The sequence below is a fragment of the Convolutriloba macropyga genome, chromosome 9 (genome assembly GCF_964194025.1).
Source record: "Convolutriloba macropyga chromosome 9, txConMacr16.3, whole genome shotgun sequence".
In the NCBI taxonomy this organism is placed as follows: Eukaryota; Metazoa; Xenacoelomorpha; order Acoela; family Convolutidae; genus Convolutriloba; species Convolutriloba macropyga.
In genome coordinates, this window is record NC_134476.1 from 34,742,475 (window position 1) to 34,749,974 (window position 7,500).

The following is a 7,500-nucleotide window of genomic DNA, read 5'->3' on the forward strand; positions in this document are numbered from 1 at the left end:
GCCAACGCACACACAAAAATACGCACACATACATACACACACACGCCTGCGCACACACAGGCACACGCAAACACACACACACATACACACACACACACGCACACACATACATACACCAACGCACAAAAACAAACATACACACATACATACACACCCTCGCGCGCACACAGGCAGAGGCACACACACTTACATACACACACACTCGAGCACGCACACACACAAACACATACGCACGCATACATACACGCGTACACGCACATACACACATACACATACACACACACGCGCGTGCGCACAAAGGCACACGCACACACACACACACGCACTTACATACACACGCGCGCGAGCACGCACACACACACACAAACACAAGTGCGAACGGACACACGCACACACATCCATACCCATAAACACACTTTTCAACAACTTACGTTCTTAACTTTTGTAGAGCGTGGCCCTGCATCTCATCAACCACATACCTCTGAAGAACAAAAAAAACAGCAGACACAATTTTAACGAAATAACGCAGTGAGGGTACATTATAGAACTCAACATTTTTAAAACCGCAGTTTTTTCCTGAAGTACTCCTACTTCAGAAAAAAAATAAAACCTGGGCACTATCAGATATCACTAAGAAAACAGTACAGGTGCAACAATCAATTGGAGAAAAAACTCGACAATAAATTGGACCTATGAATGAGTGTCAATTTACCAATAAGTAGCAAAATCTTTAATCACGGATAAAACGAGGGCACTCATATGCATGTAACCTGCACCAAATGGCGAGAAATGGTAGCGTTGACGTAGACCAAAGTCTTTATTTTTTACTGCTCTTGGGCTTTTGTTTTGATAGCCCAGTTTTTTTATATAGAAACAGATTATTTTCTTCAACAACTTTAGGATAACGATCGAAGTCTTTGCGCTTGAAATGTCCACAGAAGCAAACATTAGTTGGGTAAATCATTTCAGAAAAATTCTAGCAAGAGGAAACATTTCTTGTAGGTGGTCAGATCGACGACCACCTCGTCCTTCAAACTTTGGTCTACAAACACACAATTTTCCAGTAGAATAAAGCCAGTCAGAACTTAAAACAACTAAAAAACCTTACCGGTAGGACTGCAAGAGGACGTCTTGCCTTAGAAAAGGCAAGGAATCTCTTAAATTTGAGTCCCCTATTATGAGGAACCTCATCTGAACAATAAAATTTTATGAATGTTTTTAAATTGAATTTTGAAGCGACAGAACACACCACTCCAAAAAAGTTGAGAACAGTTAAGTCAAGATCGATGAAAAAATTTAAAGAAAAAGGCAAAATCTTTCAGCGAAAAACTTTGCCTTCAGCAAAAATATTATAACTTGAAAGAATGTGATTGTTCATGAAAATTTGAAAAAGTAACCCAAGGTGCTTAGAAGATCAATGTGATACAGACATCAAGTATCCCTCAATGGTAGTACATCGACATCATTTATCATTCATTTAAATATCGGGCAAAAGCAGGAAAAAATCAACAGTGAAGAAGTAGAAATCAAGTTTAACATCATTTATCATTCATTTAACGGACGAAAGCAAAAAAATCAGAGCAATGAAGAAGTAGAAATTAAGTTCGACATCATTTATCATGCATTTAATTAACGGGCGAAAGCAGGAAGAGATTAAAGCAGGGAAGAAGCAGAAATCAAGTTCAAGAATGTTCAAAAACCGAACAAAGTTTGAGGGCATACGATATGTCTTTGTGGTCTGTATGGTTGGCTGTTAAGTCTCTGTAATTAAAACACTTGCGTATTTTTTCAACAGACACTAAGTTCTCTTTCGTAGACTTCCGTTTCGGCATTACTTAGTTTAATAAAATACTGTATTTCTCCAAAAACTTCTTTGCCGTTTTCGATGTAGTAACAAAAACATTTACAACCTTTAGAACGCAGAAAACTTTTGGAATCAAAGTAAACTTGATTGAGAACATGACGATTAGAAATTGTGCAATTTGGATAGTCTCTCATTGCCATTTTAACTGCTTCTGTTCTGCGGGTTTCTTTTGTAAAATGTTCGTGCTCATCGTTTTCTATACGTTTTAGTTGATGGAACAAAGGTTTCAGCTTCAAGTTTTCCATATCAGTCTGTGCTAATTTATGTTTGCGAAGAATCCGACGGCAAATGACCTGGCATTCAGAATTAGCACCACTATAGCATCACTGAGCGTTCTGTTGGCGGCCTCGAAACTCATTGCCGAAAAACCATATAGAGGACCAAACCTCCTGACCAGGTCGGCAAGATGTTTTAGACAGTGTACGTTAATTGTTTCGATTTTCTGATTTTCACCATGAAAGGAGACAATTTCAGAAAAAAAACTATTGAGCAGCGTCTCGGCCTGCAACAAATTACTACTTGAGCTGGATTCGAGAATCAAGCGAAATCCGAAAACCAGATTCATCAGATGTTTGAAGAGAGGATGGGGAACGAGTTCGCGAAAAACCATGGGTGCAATATAAAAAAAAGCCAGTTGAAAAATTCGTTGGCCTTGAACAGACCAACTTCGTCCAATGAACGAATTTTGCGAGAATAGGCAATACTTTCTCGAGGACAATTCAGATTTTCAATGATTTCCTTCAAATTGTTTTTTTGCAAGTTGGTCAGTGTTTTATAACACAGTTTAAGGGTTTCGGGTACGACGCCAAGCAGAACACAATGCATGTAGTCTGTTGGCGCAGTCAAGGGCAAATTCTTAATAAGGCCAGCAAAAGCACTTCTGCCTTTAACGCCTACAACGTTGTTTACTTCTTCGGCACTCAAACTTTCAGCGAATATGTCATTGAGAATAGGTTCGCGAGTCATTCCTCGTTCACTAAAGGGGTAGTAGGAATGGGTCCTGCCTATTGTTATGCCTTTGACGGTGCAATAATGGCAGCCGAAGAAACCGTTGAATTTAAACATATTCAATAAATGTGATTTGGCACCTAAATCTGCTACCAATGGATTCACTTGAAATCCTACATGGAGGGAAATTTCGTAATTCAATTGAACTTCTATGGGCGACAGCAACTCAGCTCGGATTTGTGGAGTAATGTTCTGCCAATCGGGAATTCCTGACCCAACAAAAAGAGCGGCTAACAAAATGTTCTTCCGTGCCATTCTCAAAACTGGCGGAAGATCAGTTATTTGTAGCCAAATGGGCGAAACCTCTCGTTTGAATGTGGATTTCTTAATACTAACACCATCAGTGAAAATATTTAGATTAATGGTCATTGTGTGGTTTGGCCTGACTTGAACACGAGGAGCCATTTCATTGTTCGGATCCATCTCAGGGTTGTTTTTTCTATGTTCAGAATAATTAAAAATTTGGTTAAGATTACGCATTACAATGTCACGTAGCTGAAAACGGAATTTAAGTACACATAAGGATTCGGATTTTGTGATTTCAAAAGAACGCAGTTTGTCAGTGAAAGATTGTTTTACATTTTTAACATACGAGTAACCTGAAGGGAACTAATTTATAGGCGGTAGCAGGCTTTTCACTAAGGAATACAATGCAGTTGAGGCTTCGTCCGACAGACTGAAACGAGAACAGAACAACTCTGTCAGTATCAAAGCATCTTTCAATGCAACGTGGCTTCCATTGATTAATTTTATGTCGTCGTTTTCGTCTTGAGTTGATGCGTCTACAAATCTTTCACTCACAGTAATTGTCGAAGCAGGGGGGTTTATGTCTGGGAGATTCGTAGGTCGAAGGGGCGATGAAATTCGATTATTCGGCGGTACTGTTTCATCTAGAGATTCTATTGAGGACACGTTACTGTTTTCATCACCAGGAGATGCTCGATTTTCAGCAGATCCCAGAACAGTGCTGCTAAGATAACTGCTAGTGTCAGAAACTGCGTCTTCACTTGTGAACGTGGAATCGCTGGATAAACTTGATATCATGTTGGTATTTGGACAAAGGGGCACGCTGACTCCATCAGCAAAACTTGGTTCAGCTTGTTGTTCATAGGACATTATTTCTTCTATAAGTTCACGACCTCTTCACCGGAATTGTCTGGGTCTTGATATAGACAAAGAACAAGGAGGGCTAACTTCGTCGCTTAATTCAGTAAGAGAAACTGTGGCGACCTCCAGACAGACGTCTTCTAGAATAAGATCAAACATTATGTCGAAAAAGGTGTCTTCTCTGCGCTTAACTTCACATGTTCTGCACTGACATTCTCTGAATTCAAAAAACTCAGGGCCATAATTTACCAACAATTCTTCTCCGGGATTTATTCGTCTTTTTACGCGCAGTTCAACCCGCTGAACTTGAAAACTCGTACTCGCAGTTTGGGCTGCAATCCGAGTTTACAAAGCGCAGAGGACCAAGAAGCAGCAGTTGCTCTCCAGTTCTTTGGGATGACATCACTGAAAGATCTGTGACGACAACATCCGGAACTGCTCGAACAAAACCAATGGGCACTCGTCGGAAAATTGTTGATACCTGAACAGTCACTTTGCCGGTATAAAAAGGCAATATCCACCAAAATTATCCTGACGAATGGCAAAGTTCGGCTTTAGTTGATTATATGCCTGACAGACAGCCTCATAGGTTTCTCTCCACGCCTCATCTCGAGTAATTTTTCGCTCAAAAAGGGTCTCACGCATGGCTACCACCGTACACATCGCTTCTCTACCCGCTGTTTGGACAAATTTTTTAACGGCAAAGTAGTCGCATTGCGCTACTATTGACCAGTCTGTCTTTTTATTCATGGTATCTAGAGAAAGACAACAGTAGTAGGTGCGCCTGGTTACAACCAACATTAAGTATTCGAAAAGAGACCGCTCAATTCCTCTGAATTGATACAAGGAAAAGTGTCTAGAAATCAAGTCCACCAACTTGATCATAAAAAATTTGAGAAGTCAGTTTATAAATATCAGAGAAAATAACCTAGAGTGATTTCCTTGCTCTTGCTCAGAGTCAAAATAAGTTCTATGTTTGTTACTATCAAGATTAAAAAAATTGAACCAGCCTGGTTACTACCAACATTAAGTATTTGAAAAGAGGCCGCTCAATTCCTCCGAATTGATACAAGGAAAAGTGTCTAGAAATCAAGTCCACCAACTTGATGATAAAAAATTTGAGAAGTCAGTTTAAAAATATCGGAGAAAATCACCTTGAGTGATTTCCTTGCTCTGAGTTAAAAAAAGTTCTATATTTGTTACTATCAAGAATAAAAACTACCAACATTAAGTATTTGAAAAGAGGCCGCTCAATTCCTCCGAATTGATACAAGGAAAAGTGTCTAGAAATCAAGTCCACCAACTTGATGATAAAAAATTTGAGAAGTCAGTTTAAAAATAATTTCTTGTATGATTAAACGTAATACAAATTGTACAGAAGCCAACTGAAATGTGCACAAACATTGAGGTGTACAGAAAATAAACTGCATTTTTCCATTTATTGTTAATTTTTCAAGTAACATTTAAAACCTGAAGCAAGCGAGAGACAAATAAGAAATGTACAACTCTTTTTAGCTCAGCTTTTAACACAAATAACTGACGTAGTAATGTCATAACGAAGATAATAAGCACTTCAACAAATAACTGATGTGACAAAACAACGACTCTTACCGGAACAATTCAGTTCACAGTGTTTAATATTAACAAAAATGGCTTAACCAGACAAAATTTAATAGTAGCAAACAACACAAAGAAGCTTTAGAACTTGAAACAACGCCAAGTTCAGGTTTTTGCAAAACTCTACGCTTCACTTCCAGGTTGGTTATTTTCTACTGAGCCTACGCTTCTGTTCTGAATCTCCCTCAGATCGTTGCTTCTCCTTTCATCAGATTTCAGTTCGTTTCCTTTGATGTTGATGCTGATTTTGGCCAGCTCATACATATGAATCCAGCCCGATTCATATTTCAAACGGAACAACTCTAAACAAAAATTGAGTTTGCACAATATCTTAATTAAAACTATCAGGGTCATACGTTGAAGCTCTAAAGATAACAAAACGCCTAGAAACATAAAACAACTATTGATATCATTTCAAAAAGTTCCGCCCACTTAAAAAGTATCATTTCTGAAATGTCAATTAAGAAATCAGAAAAAAAGGAGTTTTAACATTCAAAAAATTTTTAACTACACATAAGTCTAGTACCTTTAAAAGTCTCCTTTCTCGTAGGACTGAAATCTGTCCGAGGCTCTCCGTGTTTCCGGCGGTTTAATTTTGCCGAGAGCATATGATTCATAAGCTCGTCATTTGACCACAGCTTCCTGGAGGCCCTACGTCCTAGAATTTGTGCTGTGCTACCTTCGAGGAGAGCAAGACCAAATCCTTCTTTTGGGCCCTTTGGGATTGAAAGCGTAGGATTACCAGATTCGGTGAATCGTTTTGCAGTTGGAAGAAACACTCCCAGTTTTGAGAATTCCGCAGTCTAAAGAAAGCCTTAACGAGCAACAAAGTCAAGACAAATTTTTCCAGCACCTAAATAGGTTTTATAATAAGGCGTGTGGGTCAGCTTCAAATTTATTTCATGAAGGGGAATCTTTTAAATGAGGAAAAATTTCTATGTTGATATCAATTTCAAAGCTTAGCTCAATGGACAAAAACTACTCAAAACAGTTAGCAAAAAAGCGTTTATTAAGAGACAAAACATACTAGTTGCTTCACGGCACTTGAAGTTTGCATTATTTCGCGATGATTCCTATTTGCTAGTGCTTGCAGAGCCGGTTTGAGGTCGTTCAAACAATTCACAATTTTATCTGCGGCATCCGAAAGTTTTCCTGCTGCAGAAGTGATTGCTTTAGCTGCCCTGATGTCTGCCTTCTTTGTTTCAATTTCACACAGGTCATCTGGGCCAAAAGTCCATCATCGCTTCAGTTTTTTGCTATCTGCTGGTGTAGAGGACATGCCTGTAACTCTCCTCATTTCTTCTCGAGCATCAGTTGGCGATGAGGTTCCAGGAGTCTGTACACGAGATGTTAAGAGACAAAAGCAAAAAATTTTTCATTATCAAAAGTAGAAGTAGGCTAAGCAATTTTTTCACTTATAATTTCCTAAATTGGACTTGAACATCCTCCAATGTTCAGGACGTCACCTAATTTGCGCGGAGCAGTGTAAATCTACAGGAGAGGCGCAGCACCACCCAACTTAACAAACCTGGGTGCTCGCGATGACGCTGCAGTCCATCTCTGTATTTCGTTGTTCATGATTCTCTTCGATTTCACTCAAGGTTTTTGAAACCAACTCTGGGTCGAGAACGGTGCACTCATTCCCTATTGGCAACTCAGGAGAGTCAAGAACACTTGAGGAAATTGGCTGCTCCAAATCCATCCTTTGCCCACTACTGCTGGACGCTACCATATTTAGTTTTTTAGTTGCTTTTGACGCTTGCTTTCCTTGTAAAATCACTTGATTAACATTTTCTTAAAAGTTTAAATCAGGGTCATTTATTTGAACGAGCGGTTCAAAATTTTTGTCGCCACACGCGCCTTTAATTTGCATGCTGACGTCTAGAGCTCGCTGCTCAACAACT

The 7,500-nt window shown here is 39.2% G+C and overlaps 1 protein-coding gene across 2 annotated transcripts in view; it reads left to right on the plus strand.

The window, feature by feature from the left end:
* LOC142345360 (uncharacterized) overlaps positions 1-7,500 on the plus strand; it is a 34,359-nt gene that overhangs the window by 20,151 nt on the left and 6,708 nt on the right. The gene's annotated exons all lie outside the window — the stretch shown is intronic.